We start from the raw sequence: 22,922 nt of genomic DNA, 5'->3' as shown, positions 1-22,922 counted from the left end.
CATGGTTCTCAGCAGGAAACCGAAGGATTGCCTACTCCGGGTAGGGAATGTGGTTTGCCCCACATGAAGGAGTTCAAGTACCTCGGGTCTGTTCACAAGTGAGGGGGCAATGGAGTGTGGATGGCTGGATGAATCAGCACAGCAGGGGCAGTGTTGCATTTGCTCTACCGTACTGTTGTGACGAGAAGGGGGCTTCCGTTAGAAGGGTGGCTGGTGTCTCCTTTAAAGATAGGGGGAGAAGTTCGGGCATGCGTGGGGAGCTCGGAGTACAGCCACTGCTCCTTCGCATTGAAAGGATCCAGCTGAGGTGGTTCTGGGCATCTGGTAAGGATACCCCCTGGGCGCCCTCCTAGTAAGGTGTTCCAGGCACGTCCATCTGAGAGGAGACCCCAGGGAAGACCCAGGACTAGGTGTAGAGATTATATCTCCATATGGCCTGGGAATGCCTCGGGATTCCCCAGTCAGAGGTGGTCAATGTGGCCCGAGAAAGGGAAGTCTGGAGGTCCCCTGCTGGAGCTTTGCCTCCGTGACCCGATCTGGGATAAGTGGTTGATGATGAGTGAGTGAGTGAGTTGACAAAACATTTGACAGCAGCTGTGCTTTCAGTAAAATGGAACAGACCACATCACAGCCAAAGAAAGACAAGAAAAAAACATGTGCGCACACACACACACACACACACACACTAAAGCCTAAACTGAATGTACAAGGTAAATATCCAAAAAAGCAATCACAGAATATGTGTGTGTGGAATAATAAGTCAATATCAAAGACAAATGATGTGGAAAGAACAGCTTAGCTGAAAGGCAGCATGACTGTGACCGAGTTCAGTTCCAGTCTGGTATACAGTGTGGACTGAGATAGGGAGAGAGCAGTAGATCAGAATTGAACATTAAGGCTTGCAATATGAATGGAGTGAATGATTGGGAAACATATCCTGATTAAATTAATTTTATGGTGAGAGGGCTCGACATATGTATTTTGTGAGTGCAGCAGAATAGAACAGTGAAACTTAAAATTGAAGAATTGTGACAACAGCTTTATTTAGAAAAGGACGAAAAATATTCTGTGCTTATAGCTTCATTTTTCAGGTAAACCCTGGCTCAAATTTAATTTGACAACTCATTGCCTAGCAGTGGCAGAGATTATGTGTAGCCTAATACTCCTCTCCATCTTCATCTTCATATGAATCAATGCCAACCTCTTCATAATCCTTCTCCAGGGCAGCCATGTCTTCTCTAGCTTCAGAGAACTCACCCTCTTCCATTCCCTCTCCAACGTACCAGTGGACAAAGGCCCTCTTGGCATACATCAGGTCAAACTTGTGGTCAAGTCGAGCCCAGGCCTCAGCGATGGCAGTGGTGTTACTCAGCATGCACACAGCCCTCTGCACCTTGGCAAGGTCTCCTCCAGGAACCACAGTGGGCGGCTGGTAATTGATGCCCACCTTGAAGCCTGTGGGACACCAGTCCACAAATTGTATGCTGCGCTTCATTTGATGTTGCTGATGGCTACATTCACATCTTGGGCACCACATCGCCACGGTACAGGAGGCAGCAGGCCATGTACTTCCCATGGCGAGGATCACATTTCACCATCTGATTGGCCGGTTCAAAACATGAGTTGGTGATTTCAGCCACAGTGAGCTGCTCATGGTAGGCTTTCTGGGCTGAGATAACTGGAGCATAGGTGGCCAGAGGGAAGTGGATTCGTGGGTAGGGCACCAAATTGGTTTGGAACTCTGTCAGGTCTACATTCAAGGCACCATCAAAGCGCAAAGAGGCAGTGATGGAGGAAACTATTTGGCTGATGAGGCGATTCAGGTTGGTGTAAGATGGATGCCCGATGTCCAAGTTTCTGCGACAGATATCATATATGGCTTCATTGTCCACCATGAAGGCGCAGTCAGTGTGCTCCAGGGTGGTGTGAGTGGTTAAGATAGAATTATATGGCTCCACCACAGCTGTGGACACTTGAGGAGCCGGATAGATGGCAAACTCCAACTTTGATTTCTTGCCATAATCTACTGATAGTCGTTCCATCAGTAAAGATGTAAAGCCAGAGCCGGTCCCTCCTCCAAAAGAGTGGAAGACCAGGAATCCTTGGAGGCCTGTGCAGTGGTCAGACTGAAAGATAAAGACTTATTAGGTTTATTACTGTGTAATGGAACAACATTTTGCAATCAATATTTATACCACCTCCCCTTACCAGTTTGCGTATTCTGTCAAGTACAGAGTCAATGTGTTCTCTTCCAATAGTGTAGTGACCACGGGCATAGTTATTGGCTGCATCCTCTTTTCCTGATATCAGCTGCTCAGGGTGGAAAAGCTGACGGTATGCACCTGTACGGACCTCATCTGAAAGGGAGACAAATGTCTGTTTCAAACATCAAGTAATCAATATTAATAATATTTAGGGAAGTGGTACACTTTGTTGTACCACTTTTATTTCTGAACATTTTATGACACACACCAGAGGACACACACCAATTAGCTAAACTGCAGGATTGTCTTACAGACATAAAGACATGGATGACCTCTAATTTCCTGCTTTTAAACTCAGATAAACTGAAGTTATTGCACTTGGCCCCACAAATCTTAGAAACATGGTGTCTAACCAGATCCTTACTCTGGATGGCATTACCCTGACCTCTAGTAATACTGTGAGAAATCTTGGAGTCATTTTTGATCAGGATATGTCATTCAAAGCGCATATTAAACAAATATGTAGGACTGCTTTTTTGCATTTATGCAATATCTCTAAAATCAGAAAGGTCTTGTCTCAGAGTGATGCTGAAAAATTAATTCATGCATTTATTTCCTCTAGGCTGGACTATTGTAATTCATTATTATCAGGTTGTCCTAAAAGTTCCCTAAAAAGCCTTCAGTTAATTCAAAATGCTGCAGCTAGAGTACTGACGGGGACTAGAAGGAGAGAGCATATCTCACCCATATTGGCCTCTCTTCATTGGCTTCCTGTTAATTCTAGAATAGAATTTAAAATTCTTCTTCTTACTTATAAGGTTTTGAATAATCAGGTCCCATCTTATCTTAGGGACCTCGTAGTACCATATCACCCCAATAGAGTGCTTCGCTCTCAGACTGCAGGCTTACTTGTAGTTCCTAGGTTTGTAAGAGTAGAATGGGAGGCAGAGCCTTCAGCTTTCAGGCTCCTCTCCTGTGGAACCAGCTCCCAATTCAGATCAGGGAGACAGACACCCTCTCTACTTTTAAGATTAGGCTTAAACTTTCCTTTTTGCTAAAGCTTATAGTTAGGGCTGGATCGGGTGACCCTGAACCATCCCTTAGTTATGCTGCTATAGACGTAGACTGCTGGGGGGTTCCCATGATGCACTGTTTCTTTCTCTTTTTGCTCTGTATGTTGTGAAAGTGTAGGAACACGGACCCACAACAGGGGGCGCAAATGAACGGACAATGGAGGAGTCAAATAACACTGTTTTTACTGTTGTGAAACAGGCACAACAAATACAACCGATTACAATATTGAGACTGAGTTTAATTACAACGGTGTCGTGTGGGCAGGCTCGACGATAGGAGACGTCTGTCCAAGTCGAACCGGAACCAACCCGATTTCCTCTGCCACCGAACCCCGGGAATACTGGAGCCGCCAAGTCCCGAATTCCCAGGTGGCCACTGCCTCCGCTCGTCGGATCCGGTACTGCTGGCAAGAAACAGAAACAGTCAGGTGTGGATGCGGCTGCACCCAGCAACACGGAGGGTGGAGAGTCCACCTCCACCTCTCGTCAACAACAATCAAGAAGTGTAGGAAGGTGAGTACTTATCCAATGCTGTCTGGTAGTCAGCTGTCCTACAGATAATCAACAAGAATACAATTAAAGTCACACGTATGTGTAGGCTGAGATTGTTACCTCTTTGGTAAGGCGATATCTCAGCAAATGAGGTGGAGATGCCGTCCTGCTGATATACCTCCTTGTTGATTGGGATCAGCTGTCTCCAGTGATGGGTGACAGCTGTCATCCTGGCTGCTCCTGTAAGGCGGCAGCGCCCTCCGGTGCCTGGAGCCCGCACTCCAGGCAGGGCGCCCTCTAGTGGTGGTGGGCCAGCAGTACCTCCTCTTCAGCGGCCCACACAACAGGACCCCCCCCCTCAACGGGCGCCTCCTGGCGCACGACCGGGTTTGTCAGGGTGGCGACGGTAGAAGTCGGCCAGGAGGGCCGGGTCCAGGATGAAGCCCTTCTTCACCCAGGAGCGTTCTTCGGGGCCGTACCCCTCCCAGTCCACCAGATACTGAAAACCCTGGCCCATCCGTCGGACGTCGAGGAGCCGGCGCACGGTCCAAGCCGGCTCTCCGTCGATGATCCGGGCAGGAGGTGGCGCCGGACCCGGAGTGCAGAGGGGTGAGGTGTGATGAGGTTTAATCCTAGAGACGTGGAATACTGGATGAATCCGCAGTGAGGCCGGAAGCTGGAGCCTCACTGCGGCGGGATTGATGACCTTGAGTATCTTGTACGGACCGATGTATCGTTCTTGCAGTTTTGGGGAGTCCACTTGTAGGGGAATGTCCTTGGTGGACAACCACACTTCCTGCCCAGGACGATACGTGGGAGCCGGGACCCGCCGCCGGTCTGCATGGTTCTTCGCCCTCGTCCGGGCCCTTAACAAAGCAGAACGGGCGGCACGCCACACCCGACGGCACTTCCGTAGGTGGGCCTGGACCGAGGGCACACCGACCTCCCCCTCAACCACCGGAAACAACGGGGGTTGATACCCCAAGCACACCTCGAAAGGGGAGAGGCCGGTGGCTGATGATACTTGACTGTTGTGGGCGTACTCGATCCAGGCCAGGTGGGTACTCCAGGCCGTCGGGTGCGCGGCTGTCACACAGCGTAGGGTCTGCTCCATCTCCTGGTTGGCCCGTTCTGCTTGTCCGTTGGTCTGGGGGTGATACCCGGACGAGAGACTGACCGTGGCCCCCAGTTCCCGGCAAAAGCTCCTCCAAACATGCGAGGAGAACTGGGGACCGCGATCGGAGACGATGTCTGATGGTATCCCATGCAGACGGACGACGTGGTGGACTAGGAGGTCCGCTGTCTCCTGGGCCGTTGGTAGCTTCGGGAGGGCCACGAAGTGGGCCGCCTTGGAGAATCGGTCCACTATCGTGAGGATGACGGTGTTTCCCTGGGACGGCGGGAGACCCGTGACAAAATCCAGGCCGATGTGGGACCAGGGGCGATGAGGAACGGGCAGCGGCTGTAGCAAACCCGAGGTTTTGCGGTGATCGGTCTTGCCCCTGGCACAGGTGGTACAGGCCTGGATGTAACCCCGGACGTCGGCCTCTAAGGACGCCCACCAGAAGCGCTGCCGGACGACTGCCATGGTCCTACGCACCCCAGGATGGCAGGAGAGCTTAGAACCGTGACAGAAGTCCAGGACTGCAGCCCTAGCTCCTGGTGGGACGTAGAGTTTGTTCTTCGGTCCGGTTCCGGGGTCCGGGTCTCGTGTCAGGGCCTCCCGGACGGTCTTCTCCACGTCCCAGGTGAGGGCGGCCACGATAGCGGACTCCGGGATGATGGGATCCGGGGGATCCGACGACTCCGTTTTGACCTCATCTTCGTGTACCCGGAACAAAGCATCCGATCTCTGATTTTTGGTCCCGGGACGGTAGGTGATCCGGAAGTCAAAACGGCCGAAGAACAGTGACCAGCGGGCTTGCCTGGGATTCAGCCGCTTGGCGGTCCTGATATACTCCAGGTTCCGGTGGTCAGTGAAAACCGTGAATGGCACGGACGTTCCCTCCAACAGATGTCTCCACTCCTCAAGAGCCTCTTTCACCGCAAGAAGCTCTCGATTGCCGACGTCATAGTTCCGTTCGGCTGGGGTCAACCTGCGGGAAAAATAGGCACACGGGTGAAGGACCTTATCGGTCTTCCCGCTCTGGGACAGCACGGCTCCTATCCCTGAGTCCGAGGCGTCCACTTCAACCACTAACTGGCGACTAGGATCGGGCTGCACCAAAACAGGTGCAGACGAGAAGTGCCGTTTCAACTCCTTGAACGCGGCTTCGCAACGACCCGACCAGGTGAAGGGGACTTTTGGTGAGGTCAGGGCTGTCAGGGGGCTAACTACCTGACTATAGCCCTTAATGAACCTCCTGTAGAAATTAGCAAAGCCTAGGAACTGTTGCAACTTCCTACGGCTTGTGGGTTGGGGCCAGTCTCTCACCGCCGTAACCTTGGCCGGATCAGGAGCGACGGAGTTGGAGGAGATAATGAACCCCAAGAAGGACAAAGACGTGCGGTGGAACTCACACTTCTCGCCCTTCACAAACAGCCGGTTCTCCAACAACCGCTGCAGGACCTGACGTACATGCTGGACATGGGTCTCAGGGTCCGGAGAAAAGATGAGTATATCGTCTAGATATATGAAGACGAACCGGTGCAGGAAATCCCGCAAGACATCATTAACCAACGCTTGGAATGTTGCGGGAGCGTTTGTGAGACCGAACGGCATGACCAGGTACTCAAAGTGACCTAAGGGGGTGTTAAATGCCGTCTTCCACTCGTCTCCCTTCCGGATCCGAACCAGGTGATACGCATTTCTAAGATCAAGCTTGGTGAAAATTTGGGCTCCATACAGGGGTGTGAACACTGAATCCAACAGGGGTAACGGGTATCGGTTGCGAACCGTGATCTCGTTCAGCCCCCTATAATCAATGCATGGACGAAGTCCGCCGTCTTTCTTGCCCACAAAAAAGAAACCTGCGCCCATCGGGGAGGTGGAATTCCGGATCAACCCGGAAGCTAACGAGTCCCGGATGTAGGTCTCCATTGATTCGCGTTCAGGCCGTGAGAGGTTGTACAGCCTACTGGACGGGAACTCACTGCCCGGAACCAAATCGATGGCACAATCATACGGACGGTGGGGGGGAAGAGAGAGAGCCAGATCCTTGCTGAACACGTCAACAAGGTCGTGGTACTCCACCGGCACCGTCCCCAGACTGGGCGGGACTCTGACCTCCTCCTTAGCTTGGGAGCCGGGAGGAACCGAGGAACCTAGACACACCCGATGGCAGGTCTCGCTCCACTGCACCACTACCCCGGACGGCCAATCAATCCGGGGATTGTGCTTCAACATCCAGGGAAATCCTAAAACCACACGGGAGGTGGCCTGGGTCACAAAAAACTCGATCACCTCCCGGTGATTTCCTGACACCACCAGAGTTACAGGAGGTGTCTTATGCGTGATCGGAGGGAGTAGGGAGCCATCTAGTGCCCGAACCTGAACAGGCGAGGTAAGCGCCACCAGAGGGAGCCCTATCTCCCTGGCCCATCTGCTGTCCAACAGATTCCCCTCAGAGCCCGTGTCCACCAGTGCTGGGGCCTTCAGCGTTGAGTCCTCATAAAGGATCGTGACTGGGAGTCGTGTGGCAATGTGGGTGTGTCCCACGTGAATGTCTCGGCCCACCCCTAGCCCAGTCTCTAGGGGCGGGCGTTGGAGTTTAACCGCTCGGGGCAGTCTCTCATATGGTGCTCTATGGCACCACAAACAAAACAAGCTCCGTGGGCCCGTCTCCTCTGTGCATCCGGTGCCCTAAATGTTGCCCTACTCGTGTCTATAGCTTCGTCAGTAGGGGGAGCTGTGGTCCCACGGAGCGCAGGGGCCGTGGAGCGTGGGGAAGGCGGAGCGCGGTCGGAACCGGAAGGGAGAGGGACGGCGCGTGCCCGGCCACGCCCTTCGTCTCGTTCCCGCCGACGTTCTTCTAACCGGTTGTCTAACCGTATGACAAGATCGATGAGCCCATCTAAATCCCGCGGTTCGTCCTTAGCCACCAGGTGCTCCTTAAGAACAAATGACAGTCCGTTTACAAAGGCGGCGCGGAGCGCAGTGCTATTCCAGCCGGACCTCGCAGCCGCGATGCGGAAGTCGACTGCATAGGCAGCTGTGCTCCGACGCCCCTGTCTCATTGACAGTAGCACGGTTGAAGCGGTTTCGCCTCTATTAGGGTGATCGAACACGGTTCTGAGCTCCCTTACAAACCCATCATATGTCAGAAGGAGCCGTGAATTCTGCTCCCAGAGCGCTGTAGCCCAAGCGCGTGCCTCACCGCGAAGCAGGTTTATTACATAAGCTACCTTGCTAGCATCGGTCGCGTACATGACTGGACGCTGTGCGAAGACGAGCGAGCACTGCATAAGAAAATCTGCGCACGTCTCCACACAGCCTCCGTACGGCTCTGGGGGGCTTATGTAAGCTTCAGGGGAAGGTGGGGAGGTCGTTGGACGACCAGTGGAACATCGCTGTTACGCACAGGGTCGACGGGAGGGAGAGCCGCAGCGGCGCCCAGGGGGCGCGCTTCCACTTGTGCGGCGAGAGCCTCCACCCTGCGGTTCAGGAGGACGTTCTGCTCAGTCATTAAATCCATCCGAGTCGTGAAAGCGGCGAGGATCCGCTGCAACTCACCGATCACCCCTCCCGAGGACGCCTGCGCGTCCTGGTCTTCCATTGGCCGTTCAACAGCCGGTTGACGCCCCTCGGGATCCATGACGTTGGCCGAGATATCCTGTTGTGAAAGTGTAGGAACACGGACCCACAACAGGGGGCGCAAATGAACGGACAATGGAGGAGTCAAATAACACTGTTTTTACTGTTGTGAAACAGGCACAACAAATACAACCGATTACAATATTGAGACTGAGTTTAATTACAACGGTGTCGTGTGGGCAGGCTCGACGATAGGAGACGTCTGTCCAAGTCGAACCGGAACCAACCCGATTTCCTCTGCCACCGAACCCCGGGAATACTGGAGCCGCCAAGTCCCGAATTCCCAGGTGGCCACTGCCTCCGCTCGTCTGATCCGGTACTGCTGGCAAGAAACAGAAACAGTCAGGTGTGGATGCGGCTGCACCCAGCAACACGGAGGGTGGAGAGTCCACCTCCACCTCTCGTCAACAACAATCAAGAAGTGTAGGAAGGTGAGTACTTATCCAAATGCTGTCTGGTAGTCAGCTGTCCTACAGATAATCAACAAGAATACAATTAAAGTCACACGTATGTGTAGGCTGAGATTGTTACCTCTTTGGTAAGGCGATATCTCGGCAAATGAGGTGGAGATGCCGTCCTGCTGATATACCTCCTTGTTGATTGGGATCAGCTGTCTCCAGTGATGGGTGACAGCTGTCATCCTGGCTGCTCCTGTAAGGCGGCAGCGCCCTCCGGTGCCTGGAGCCCGCACTCCAGGCAGGGCGCCCTCTAGTGGTGGTGGGCCAGCAGTACCTCCTCTTCAGCGGCCCACACAACACTGTATGCACCACTCTGCATTTAATCATTAGTGATCGATCTCTGCTCCCCTCCACAGCATGTCTTTTTCCTGGTTCTCTCCCTCAGCCCCAACCAGTCCCAGCAGAAGACTGCCCCTCCCTGAGCCTGGTTCTGCTGGAGGTTTCTTCCTGTTAAAAGGGAGTTTTTCCTTCCCACTGTAGCCAAGTGCTTGCTCACAGGGGGTCGTTTTGACTGTTGGGGTTTTACATAATTATTGTATGGCCTTGCCTTACAATATAAAGCGCCTTGGGGCAACTGTTTGTTGTGATTTGGCGCTATATAAAAAAATTGATTGATTGATTGATTGACTTCTGCTTCATTCAACTCAGTCCTTAATCCATAGGCTTCAAAGCTCAGTCTGCCTATGTGGTCCTGGGATTAATTATTTACCTCTACAGATAATAAATGTTGATCACGGGTGCCACAAGAGTCAATCTTTGGACCCACGATCTTCAAGCTTTATACTTTCTCTTGATATTCAAGTGACCACCACCAATGGTTAGAAATGCCAATATGGAAATGCAAAAACTTGTAGTTCATTGAGTGGCCACTTGAGGCTGGTTCCAAAAGCAAGTCACTCCTCATATAGTGCAGCAAATAACTGAAACAATACTTCACATAGTAATACAAGCACCAAATCCAGCACAAATTCTCCTTAGACATTGCTCTTTTGAAAAAACCGACGGGCCACTTGAATTTTCAATAGGTGGCCACGTAGGGGTCAATTGAAGAATTACATAGGGGTTAAAATATAAAAATGCTCCAATCATATAGAAAACTATGCCATATTATTTGTCTGATCATAAAGATTCCAAAAAGGTACAGTTTGGGCTATCTATGACTGAATGTTATGGAGATATGGTGTAAAAACCTTAAGAATGGTGACAAAGGTCAATTTCAGTTTGTACAGGGGCCAAAAGTTAAAGTTGCTCCAGCTTTAGTAAAAAAAAATGGTGCAAATTGTTGAATGAGCTACTTGGATTAATAAATGGAATTGTTTTGACTGTGTTGAATGCTTGGTCTCTAAAGTAAAGGTTAAATAATGTTGACAGCCATTGAATTCTATGACATGTGACATATGTTACCCCATAACGTGATAACTAAGCATGATACATGGTGCAAACTATTACTTTTTGAAACCCTATTAACTCAACCAATAATTTGCATCACCTTTGAACAAAATTGGAGCAACTCTAACTTTTGACCCCTGGACAAACTGAAACTGAACTTTGTGTCACCATTCTTGTTGTGTTTATCCCATAACTCTATAGAATTAAGTCATAGATAGTCCAAACTATACCTTTTTGGAATCTTCACAATCAGACAAATAATGTGGTATAATTTTCAATATGATTGGAGCATTTTTATATTTTGACCCCTATGTAATTCTTCAATTGACCCCTACATGGCCGCCTATTGAAAAGTCAAGTGGCCTGTCGTTTTTTTCAAAAGAGTAATATCTAAGGTGTACTGTTGCCAAATTTGGTGCTTGTATCACCATTTGATGGATTCCTCTGTAAATATTGTGTTATCTGCTGCACTAATAGACCCCTATGTTAAATCTCCGACATCACAGCGGTAACTGTGGTATCATCAGTAGAGCTACTCTCATGAGACTATCAGTACCTACAATTAGTGCAAATGGTGTCAACATACAAAATAAATAATAAAAATATAACAACAGACATACTTAAGTACTGACTTCTGTTAGTATATTTAACCACTTAACCATATAATGTCAGATAATTGAAATAAAATAATCAGAATGCCTACAGTGGTCAGCTTTACAACAGCTGGTCACTTCCACGTTGGCTTCACTTATCAGCACTGAAAGCTGCCACTTGTGGCTAACTTGCAATGCATATACACACAGTATATTGTGAAATGTTTCAAACATTATTCTGGAGTCCATGTTAAAAGGAACACATTATGAGCTTTGCTAAATGGGGCCTCAGTACATCAATTGATGATAAACAAATCCTTCCAAATGTTCCAGTTGATTTGCCCGACTGTTGTTGAAACATTAAAAACAGTTCCATATACAATACTGTTGACCCAACCTACCCCTGAAATACTACTTCTCAGGTGCCTGTCCATCTTGGACTTTTTTTTTTTTTTTTTGCAGCAGTGTTCCCAGATGTTTGACCAGGATATTGTCAAACTTACCAATAACACTGGGCTCCAAATCAATGAAGATGGCTCGGGGAACATACTTCCTGGCGCTGGTCTCACTGAAGAAGGTGGTGAAAGAGTCGTCATAACCTCCTTTATTTTTTTCACTGGACATGTATCCATCAGGTTGGATGCTGTGCTCTAAGCAGTACAGCTCCCAGCAGGTGTTGCCCATCTGGATGCCTGCCTGGCCCACGTGGATAGAAATGCACTCCCGCTGTGAAAGAAAAATTAACTTTTGTGATTTATACAGGTTGAAAATGACTTTAAACCAGCTCTGATTCATAACCTATCGAGGCTTAAGATCCCATTTTCATAATTGTAGCTCAACTTGGAGCTGTGTTGTAATTTTAAAAAATTATATTACCATTATATTGTATTATACTGTACTAATAAAAGTCCTCCAAAACTGATCTTGACCATTTTACATTACATCTTCAAATTTTCTAAAGTCTTCCAAATATAATTGATATGTTTGGATCAGCACTCATATAAACACGTTTATTCCCTTTCTGAATTTAAAAGTCAGTTTTCACGAGTAAATATTTTTGTATTATTTGGCAAAGTTTAGGCAATGAAGCAAGTGAAAGAATCGATAGATATAAAAATGTGCCCACTCCTTCACTCAGAAACAATGAATGGTATCATGTTGAATTCTCCAGATTAAAAGGGCATCTAATTAATGGTTAATAGTCCATTAATTTTAATGCACCAGAACAACAGAAAATTTTGTTTTTCATACAATACACTATAGACCTGAATGTATTTTGGTTTCTTGTAGGGAAGGATATTCGGAGTAATCATTGATTTTATCTTATGTGCGGTTTTGAAGTTATGCATAGTTTGAAATTAGCGGTTGCAGGAGTACGTTGGAGTAGTTTTATCATACAGGTCCTGTATGATAATATCTCCTGCAAAATTGTTGGAATCTCCAAACACCTATGTCCAGTAATGTCATGACTCCAGAAGTTATTGCCAGGCATCTCTTGGCCTCAAATGCCAATGTTCCAGAGGCATACATGTCCACTGCAGAGATAAGTAAAACTGTCTCCGTGTCCAACATATTCACTCCACACAGATACTCTTCTGATGGCCAAGTCCATAACATCACTGAAAGACTGGATCCGAGTCTTGATCCACAACGGTTGCAAAGTCCAATACTCTGACTCCTCACTCAGTTACTCAAGTGTTGTAATCAGGTCATCTAGTGATTCTGCAAAGATCACAGCATCGTCCACAAAGTTAAGGTCAGTGATCCTTTCCTCACTAACAAAAGCATTTAAGCTGCTGTTCTCAACAACTCTACAAAACACAAACATTGTACTGAATAGGAGCCAGGACATATCCCCAGGGCTGTGAAAACTAAGCGGATCTGAGGAATTCCATGGATTTCATCATTGGGGGCGGTGGGGGGAGTAGTGTTGTACTCTGTAATTGTGATCGTCACTGAGTTTTTAAAATGCCTATCGCAAAGTGTGTCCTTTTTTTATGACATTGTGCAAGTTTGATAAGTCCGCGGACACTGATCTGTGTGTTACAGATACAAATCATGTCCTCGGCTCCGCCGAACTTCGCAGAGGAAAAATGCCACTCAAAGCATAGCTGTTACGACAGTTGTGTTAAAGCGGGACTGGTTGGTTGCTGCAGCGACGCTGTGTGGCTCCCGTAAGACGCTGAAGCTAAACGTAGCATGTGGACATCGCAAACTTTTAAAGCTCTCAAGTTTTTAAAAGAACTTTGCAGCATGTCTGTGTCACGGAGCGACATGAGACAGAGCGAAGATGGCAAGAAAGACTGTTTGAAAAAGTTTGATAGGGACAAGAATCCGTGGACTTGGCGCTGGCTTCATAAACACACCTGAAAGATAAAAGAAACGGGAAAAGCGAACTGTGCCATCAGGAAACATGGTAAGAATTTTCTCTCCCTGGAAAATAAACATTGTGCTGTTCAAACAGGATTTTAGACAAGATTATGTGACATTTTTTATTATTAATGTAGACTTTCTTTCATTGGAAAAATACATTATGGCTTTGAATGGATTTACATGAATTTACACAAGAATGTAAATACGTTTTTATTAATGTGGACTTATTTCATGGAAAAAAGACACTGTGATTTTGAGTGGACTTACAGGAATGTACACAACAATATGTGACTTTGTTGCTATAAGGTGTGTTACTGATATTTTACCATGATTTTAAAAAATATTCTACAAATTTTAGCTGTGGTTTTTAAAATGCTTTAACAGTCTTTTCAGTTTTCATGAATTTCATGTAGTTTAATTGTTCTGAGTTAATGCATAATTTGGTTTACAATTAAAAGGAAAATCATTCCAGGTCCTACTTCCACGTCATATTCTGTTATTTCAACATGATCATTGACAGTTTAAATGAAAGGCTGAATCTAGAATCATTTAAATATGCACTTCTTTTGAGATTTTTTCTTCCAGGAGATGCTGAAAATGTACCATTAGATACAAAATTAATTTGGTTTCTGGGGCCCCACAGGCCCTAGACCCCGGTCCACCCCCTGCGAATTTTCCTCGGATTTCACAAATTTCATTTCACAGCCCTGTATCCCTGATGAATGCCTGAATTCACTGGGTTCTACTTCCATTCCTCACAACACTCACAGAACCTTTGTATACACCAACTATAATGTCCAGCAACATTTTTGGGATCCAGCAACTTTTCAGGATGTTCCCCAGAGCAGCCTTCAAGCAGTACAGCTCCCAACACATGTTACCCATCTGGAAATAAGTGTTACTTACACACACACATACCCTGGCAAAATTGTAGATTTTTTTGTTCATTGTTCAAAGAATATGAATAACACAAAACTTTTTTTTCACTCATGGTTAATGGTTCGGAGAAGCCATTTATTGTCAAACAAATGTGTTTACTCTTTTTAAAATCATAATGACAAAAGAAACTACCCAAATGACCCTGATCAAAAGTTCACATACCCCTATTATTAATACCATGTATTTTCCCCCTTTAACATCAATGACAGCTTGGAGTCTTTCGTGGTAGTTGCAGTGGTGAGCACTGTTCAGCTAATTCGATAACCGATAATTATCAAAGCTAATGTTTTTTGTTGGGTATTTTCTCCTCCAAACATTTTTAAACCTTTAACAAGACAAACAGAGTCAAGAAACACCAGTGAGACAGAAAGTCAAATATTACGCGCGGAGTGCGGCCAGGCTGTACACCAAGGCTACACTAAAGTCTGGCCTGCTTTTCCGCTCTTTTTATTAAGAGACGCCCTCATCACATAAACAAGAAACTTGTCCTAAGGGTGGGGGTAATGACGCAAGACAAGTTTCTTCCCATAACATAAACGCATACGTCAAGTGCAGCTGTAAGGAAGAACACTTCAGGTCAGCACATCTCGTTCGTCTGTTGCAGGTATCAGCTGTTCTGCATCTGCCTGAAGTGTCCTGTCTTCCACACTCCTTCACACTAAACACCACATCACAATAGTCAAAACGTTCTCTTGCTCCCAGTCGTTAGAGGCTGCGAAAACAAAGTTATGTTATAACAATAAGTACATCCAGTCCTTCATTCCCAGCTCAGATTGACCCCAGAGTGCTAAAACAAAATTGAATTCTCAGGCTTGGTTAAGACAGGTGCAAAACAGCACAACACCGTTCTCATGAGAAAGAAGACAAAGCTAAAACAAGGTTGAATAACACATACATTCTCAGGGTGAAGTGCAAACAGCACAACACCGAAGGTACAAATGTTTAACAGTGATAACATATATATATATATATATAAAATCCTTAACATTTTTGTTAACAGATTAGCTTTTCAGATAAGTTTAGAAACCATCAGTGGACCAACTATCTTCTGATAAATTTAGTTCAGATAACTTTCAGTCCACTAACATTTTTTTTTTTGTGTGTTGTTTTTTTTTGCTGGTAAAGTGAGCAAAGTTTAACGGTCAAAAACATTTGAAAACCCTAAAATCAAACATTTTAATCCCTGTCGTGTGTAGATCAGTGGTTTGTGGCAGACTGGCTGTCGCTAGCTGATGACGTCATCATTAAACGCAAGACGTGATTGGCTGGTCGACGCAGGGAGCATTGTGGGTAGTGTAGTTCAGGTTCACTTTGGACATTATACTGTTACCATCCACTCGACACAAACAAAACGGACTAATTTTAACATTATTTTAGTTTATTTCTTTGTGGCTGACTGGATAATTTAATTGCCAAGACTCGGTGGGAGCGAGGAGATCTCATGGCACAGCTGTGTTACAGAGGGACTTTTCTTCACCATTTTAGACACCGTTTTGGATAATCAGGAGGCTTTATGTGGATTATTTTCTTCATGAATCCCACTAAAACTAACAGGTAAGAATTTATATTTACTACGTGTCTTGTACTCTGCCAGTCAATGCATTAATGGACAGTTTTGGTTGTTTAAGCCGCATGGTTCAAAGCGTGTGGAAAAAAGCAGCAGCTTTTATTTTGTAAATGACGGTGTATATCATACAGAGATAAACTGTGACTTCTAATAGTGTGTTTTACTGCTTTTGAAAGATGATGACAGCGTTTGGGGTTTTATTTTTTATTCATTCATTTTTCGTGCATTCTTTTTGTGTTTGTGATCCTTGAATTTACCCAGCAGCCCCTGCGGCACTTAAAGTGAAACTGGTTTATCAGAAGCCGACAGTGTAATCTGATGTGGCCGCGTCCGAATCAATACTAAAAGTTATTGGTTATCTGCAATAAAGACAGACTTTTTAGCAGTTTATCGGTTTGGTGTCATAAAAGATAACTTTTCAGCTATCGGATTAATGGTTACTGAAACTAACTTTTTGGTTAGCTGTGCCCACCACTGGGGTAGAGGCTCTCTGATGGTAAAGCTGACACTGAATATGTCTTGGACTTTATTTACATCAATTATGAAGAAATACAAACAGTATGACACTCTATGGTAAATCTTTATGGAGTAGCTGGTTCTAAAAACTGAGCAACTGCAAGTAGGAGAAGAGTGAGGAAAGCCACCAAGACACCCAGACAACCCAGAAGAGTTTATATGCTTCTCTGGCTGTGATTGGAGAAATTGTGCACAGCTCAAATTTTGCATTTGGCATCACCACTCTTAGCTTCATAGTGGAGTAATGCAGAGAAGGATATTATATTCTGGATTAAGTTTCACTTTATATAGGCTTTGAAGGGTTACGCCAAAACTGCTTCATGGATTCTTACCAAATTTGCACCACAGATACATATTAGGGCATGGAAGACTCCACTGATTTTGGAATTTTGGAGGTAATCTGGGTCTGGATTGGCGGACATCAGAAATCTCTGATTGCTCTTGTTTTCACAGAGCAATAAGTTTGTTTGTTCCAAATTTTGATCTTTGACTGTGCTCTTCCCCACCTATAAAGCTGGTGGTAACGAAAGAGGTGGAGCAACGGTGACATGGACATAACCAAATACAGCAATGGCAGCTCACCAGAGAGCTATTTTGAGCAAAGTGTCATTTATCCATCCTACACACACACACACACACACAGCTATCCTCTCCCCCACTGACCTGTTTGGACTCCAGTCTGCAGCAAATATCACAGAAAAACCTTCAAACTACACCGACACAACTATAAACTCATGCCACTGAAAGTTTTTGTAGTTTTGGTGACAAAAAAGTACAGAATAAATTAAAAATGTGTAGTTTTGTTTCATATGTTGGGGCTTGGGGATATTTGCGAGCTGTAAAAAGCAGTGAGCTGCTCTTACAACACTTCAGCTCTCGCCACATAGCTTGTGAAATTTACACTTTGCGGCAACAATCTGCTTCCTGTAGTGATGTTGTGATGGTGAAAAATAAATGTCTTACATGTCATTCAAATTTTCACAGTTGGAATAATTATTATTTATTTTATTACCTCAGGCTAAATGTGTTTGTTAAAAGGTGTTGACCTGGAAACCCCTCATTCATCAAGGAGTGGATCACTTTGAACAATCCAGGAAGAAAAGAGTGAGAAGAAAAGCAAGAACCCTTTCAGTAAAATATGTGCAGCCAAAGTCATCAGCCATATCTCAACTCACCACCAAAGCCAGCGAGGATGGAAGACAGTCATCCTCCAGCTCAAGGGACGATGACCAAAAGATGCTTTGTGGTGCATCAACATTAGTTAAAAAACTGTTCTCCTGTTGTATGTATTTACGAGGGCTATCAATAAAGTAACGGTCCTTTTTATTTTTTCAAAAACTATATGGATTTCATTCATATGTTTTTACGTCAGACATGCTTGAACCCTCGTGCGCATGCGTGAGTTTTCCCACGCCTGTCGGTGACGTCATTCGCCTGTGAGCACTCCTTGTGGGAGGAGTTGTCCAGCCCCTCGTCGGAATTCCTTTGTCTGAGAAGTTGCTGAGAGACTGGCGCTTTGTTTGATCAAAATTTTTTCTAAACCTGTGAGACACATCAAAGTGGACACGGTTCGAAAAATTAAGCTGGTTTTCAGTGAAAATTTTAACGGCTGATGAGAGATTTTGAGGTGATTCTGTCGCTTTAAGGACTTCCCACAGTGCGAGACGTCGCACAGCGCTCTCAGGCGGCGGCGTCAGCCTGTTCAAGCTGAAAACCTCCACATTTCAGGTTCTATTGATCCAGGACGTCGTGAGAGAACAGAGAAGTTTCAGAAGAAGTCGGTTTCAGCATTTTATCCGGATATTCCACTGTTAAAGGAGATTTTTTTAATGAAAGACGTGCGGACCCGTCCGCACGTCTTTCAGCCGCCGCGACGCTCTGCCACAGGAAAAACACCTCTGTTGGAAGCCTTAAGGACAAGTTGGAACATGTCCTGCTGTTAAACCATTTCTCATATACTCACTCCACTGAAAGCCATCAAAAGCCGCCTGGATTTTACAAATGGTTATCAACACGGAGGTGTTTTTCCTGTGCCGCCGCACTGCTGGAGCCTATCCCAGCAGTCACAGGGGCATGAGGCAGGGTACACCATGGACCGGATGCCAGTCTGTCACAGGGCCCAGCTCAAAGCCAGATAAAGTTGTTTTTTTTTTCTTCAGGAATATTAATTTACTAGTAGCAGTGCCAAAGCTCATGCAGTTATTTTTCTTAATAACGTTTTGTGTCAGGGAGCTGGAACGCTTTGAATTTGGAAGTGGGAGTTTTCAACTGCAGAAGTCCAAAATACCACTTGGTCTTCAAAACAGCATTAAATGTTTGATTCAAATATATATTTTTTCCCATTGTGGTCTTTCCTGTATGTTATTGGGTTTGTTAGACCTGCATAGTGGTAGCATGTGTGTGTGTGTGTGTGCGTGGGGGGGGGGGGGGGGGGGGGGGGTTTCAGTCCTGTGTATGTGTCTTTCCCTTTGCCTGTTTGTGAATAAAGTACCTTCAACAGATTTGATCCAGGTTGGACCAAACTTGGTGGAATAAAAGAGAATCAGGCAAAGAAAAGGTGATTTGATTTTGAGAAAAAGTCAAGGTCACGGGCCAAGGTCAGATTTTTTTGGCCCAGTATTTATGTATGGTGATATTTACAGGAAATGTTTAAGATGCACATATAGTTAGTTTCAAGTGGTCACATAATATTTGACCTTGAAAGGTAAAGCTCATTTTGCATGGCTATTTTGAAGAATTGGTTAGAGCTACACCCATGGTTACTAAGAAACACTAACACAAAGGCATGCATCACCTTTCTATTGGACTTTTGACCTTGGATGACCTTGAAAGGTCAAACTCAAAATTATAACTGTTTAGCTCTTGATTGTATGTGAAGGCTACACAACCACGTACTGTGTTATCACTGAGAATAAGCATGAATCAGTGTTAAACATATGTTGCATGAGACGGAAGTGTTACAGTCTCTGAGTGACTCTTTTATTGTAGTTTTTTACATTTTCTACAAATAGTACAGGTCTGGTCAAAAGTACTTTTGCATCCACACATTTTGCATTGAATCTTACTGTGATGATTACAACACCTTGTTGAATATTGTGCAGCCGTACTTGTGTTAGAAATGTTCCACCAGCTGGCACTGGTTGCAAATGTTGCAATGTGCCAAACACACCAATTTCACAACAGAGCAACGTCACAACAGAAATATCTCACATACCGTTTGTTTCCTGATCCCTCACTTTGTACTTTTAACTCACTTGAATTTGTGGTGGTGTCCTCTACTGACAAAAACATGTATTGTGCATATGTGCATTACTGTCAAACATTCTGCACAGGCTGAGCTGTTTATGAGCATAAAGCCAAAAGGAACATCAGTATTCCCATCCACAACATTATTTATTTATTTAACCAGGTTAGTCCCATTGAGCTCGAGACCTCTTTTGCAAGGGAGACCTGGACAATTCTAAAGTTTTCAACCACCTAACCTGCATGTCTTAAATGTGGGAGGAAACCCATGCAAACACGGAGAGAACATGCAAACTCCACACAGAAAGGCCACAGGTGGGAATCAAACCCATGACCTTCTTGCTGTGAGGCAACAGTGCTAACCACTAAGCCACCTTACAAACAATCAAACCTCCCTGTATGGTAACAGTTCACCTTTACAGGAGCCAGTGCCACATGACTGCTAACCTATTTCCACTGATTAGATTTTTGGGTTTGTCGGTTTCAAAAGCTGCTGCGTTCAATGTGTGTGTTTACATACGGCAACATGGCTCAATGTTATTACGCAGGAAGCCATAAGTCAAGTGTAAGTGTATGAACTTTTGTAAAACTGCCAGAATAATAATAATAATACATTTTAAGATGTCAAGAGTAAGGAGCACACTTCAGATGTGACAGTCCTTGTCATGTGGTAACAGATGTTGATTTGTCAGTGGTAATAAACACTCACCATTCTGCTGTAGTTCTTCTTTTTTCACAGAAAGAAGTCGATACCTGAATGCAGCAGCTCTCACAGTGCACCTCCAATGAGATCTGTGTGGGACATCCCACCAGCGTATCACATGCACACTTTCATAACTACCATGTTGGGAGTGGGGGGAAGTGGGTGGGTCCAATAGCTACTACAACTGTACTCTTCAGTCCTCCAGTTTGGCCTTTCAGAATAAAAGTGCACACATCATCTTTGAGAAATGTATTTGTACAAAATAAAAAGGATTTTTAGACAAACCGATACAACATGGACTTAAGCAGATCATAATTAGTGAAGTACTTCGATACTTAATTCTGTGCTTTTCCATTCTCATAGCATCCTCAGCTAACAACCTAAGAAAAGACCTTTTTGAGGTCTCGTCTGCCTGTTTGTGGAGTTATGATGGTCTCAGGTGTGGGCGCATGCACTGAAGACACAAGTTGCCTCATCCAACACATCGCTTTGGTTCCTAGATGGCAACAAGGTGTCATGCATGGGTGGGAAAGCAATGTATCCGTGGTCATCTGTTCAATAAGTTGATGGCATGGAAAGAAGAGAAGTGGGAGAGGACACGTCCCTGTGGGACTCCAGTGCTGATTGTCCATGTGTCAGAGATGATGTTCTTCAGCCTCACCTGCTGCTTCCTGTTTGACAGGAAGCTTGTGATCCAGGGACAGATGGTAGGATAAACATTGAACTGGGAAAGTTTGGCAGAGATAATTTCTGGAATTATAGTGTTTAACATCAGAATACAACTGGATGGTCAATATTATACTGGTGCAACATTACATCATGGAGAACATGCATCCATGTCTCTTCTCTGTTGGTACAACATGGTGGCATCTACAGAATGATGTTTGGGCATGGCATTGCTTGGCTACACACAGCTAGGATGACCTTTAGTTTCGTTCAAAACATCAAGTGGAGGTGTTTTGGTGGTCGTCAAGATCACTAGATTCTAAAACACAAGATCTGACCAAACCAAAGATAACTTATAGTCAAGTCGGTCCTCTGTTTTACATTCACGTATGGTCTTGTAATATGGTATTTTTAGGTCCTGGGGTTTTTTATTGCTATGAAAATCCACAGAGTTCTCAGTGTTCTCCTGATTTATCAGCATTATTTGACAGTAACCCCACAGCATGTTTGTGGGACAACTAGCTGGACGTGTGCAAAAGCAGCCAAATGTAACACAGAATATAATATACACAATATAATACAATAACTCAACTCAATCTTTGGAACAACACCGGTTTTCAAACCCAAGACTTCATCTGTTGTTTGTATTACTTTATGACTTGGGGCTTGTGAGATACTGTCTGGATTTTTATACCTGTGCAATTGCTTTGAAATGTGGTAAAAACATTCAATCTGTGCTTTTCTATTTTTAAGGTATAATTTTTTTTTTCTTATTTATGGTTGTACATAGTTACAAAATAGTATTTTTTTTAATTTGGTCACATTTAAATCATTGAAAAAAATGCACCATTTATGGAATAGATAGATAGATAGATAGATAGATAGATAGATAGATAGATAGATAGATAGATAGATAGATAGATAGATAGATAGATAGATAGATAGATAGATATTTGTAAAGTGTGTTGAGTGTCTGATGCAGATCATGTAAAAGCGGAATATAAATGTTGGGATTCGCCCCTGTTAGTGCACTTTGAGTGTTTATTTGCAATGGTTTGTGCTGTTCTCATGTCCTGTCTTAGTTTTCTGTTACACTCCCTCATTGGTTTGAGTTCCCCTCTAGTTTTGGTTATGTATTTCATTGTGGTTGTTGCTTAGTTTTCACTGTGATTTTTGTTAAATTGCTTGTTTTCTTTTCTGCAGTTACCTTAAGTGCACCTTTGCTTTTCAGTGTGGTTTTGTGAATCATTTTATTTTCACTGTCTGTAGTTACCTTATGTGCACCTTTGCTCCCGGTTTAGCTTTTCTGTATATTTTGTTCTACTCACCTGCAGATTCTGTTTAGTTCTGATCACCTTTTATTAGTTATCACATGACCTTTGACCCCATCACTCACCATCCTTCATTTTGTTCAGTCAGCTCCTCCTGTGCACTTGCTCCTCCTCCTTCCCCTGATTCAACACACCTGTTCCTTCATCAGTTTAGTTATTTAAGCACTTCCTTGTTTATCAGTCATTGCCGGTACATTGTGTAGATCTCCAGTATAAACTCCTCATCCAGGTTCTTGTATATTCTTGTGTGTAAGTACTGTTTCTTGTGACTTCCTCAGTTTTTGCCCTGCTTTTTGATCTTTCACTTTGCAGCCTCTGTGTTTTTGCTGCACTGTATGTATGGGATATTTTGGTACTGTTAAACACCTTTTGCACCTTTTTTGGAACTATGTCACAATAAATCACCGTGGTTGATAAAATCCTTTGTGTCCACGCTCCCTGCATTTTTGGGTTGCAATTGATCTCTGCAATCAAACATTAACAATAAATGCAGTCCATTTATTTACATAAATAGACAGATGAGATCAATGATGTGTGATGTATGTTGAACGATGCAAAAAGCTATTCATGAAAAATCAGTGCTGCCTCAAACATCTCATACAGCTGTCGCCACAACCTTTCA

The 22,922-nt window shown here is 44.9% G+C and overlaps 1 pseudogene; it reads right to left on the bottom strand.

Moving 5' to 3' along the window:
- Positions 1-1,018: 1,018 nt before the first annotated feature.
- LOC117514225 lies at positions 1,019-20,433 on the bottom strand (annotated as a pseudogene).
- Between the last annotated feature and the right edge of the window lie 2,489 nt (positions 20,434-22,922).

This window comes from Thalassophryne amazonica, chromosome 1, assembly GCF_902500255.1.
Source record: "Thalassophryne amazonica chromosome 1, fThaAma1.1, whole genome shotgun sequence".
NCBI classification, from domain to species: domain Eukaryota; kingdom Metazoa; phylum Chordata; class Actinopteri; order Batrachoidiformes; family Batrachoididae; genus Thalassophryne; species Thalassophryne amazonica.
Note: the sequence above shows the minus strand (reverse complement) of the source record. Positions and strands in the feature narration are given on the sequence as shown.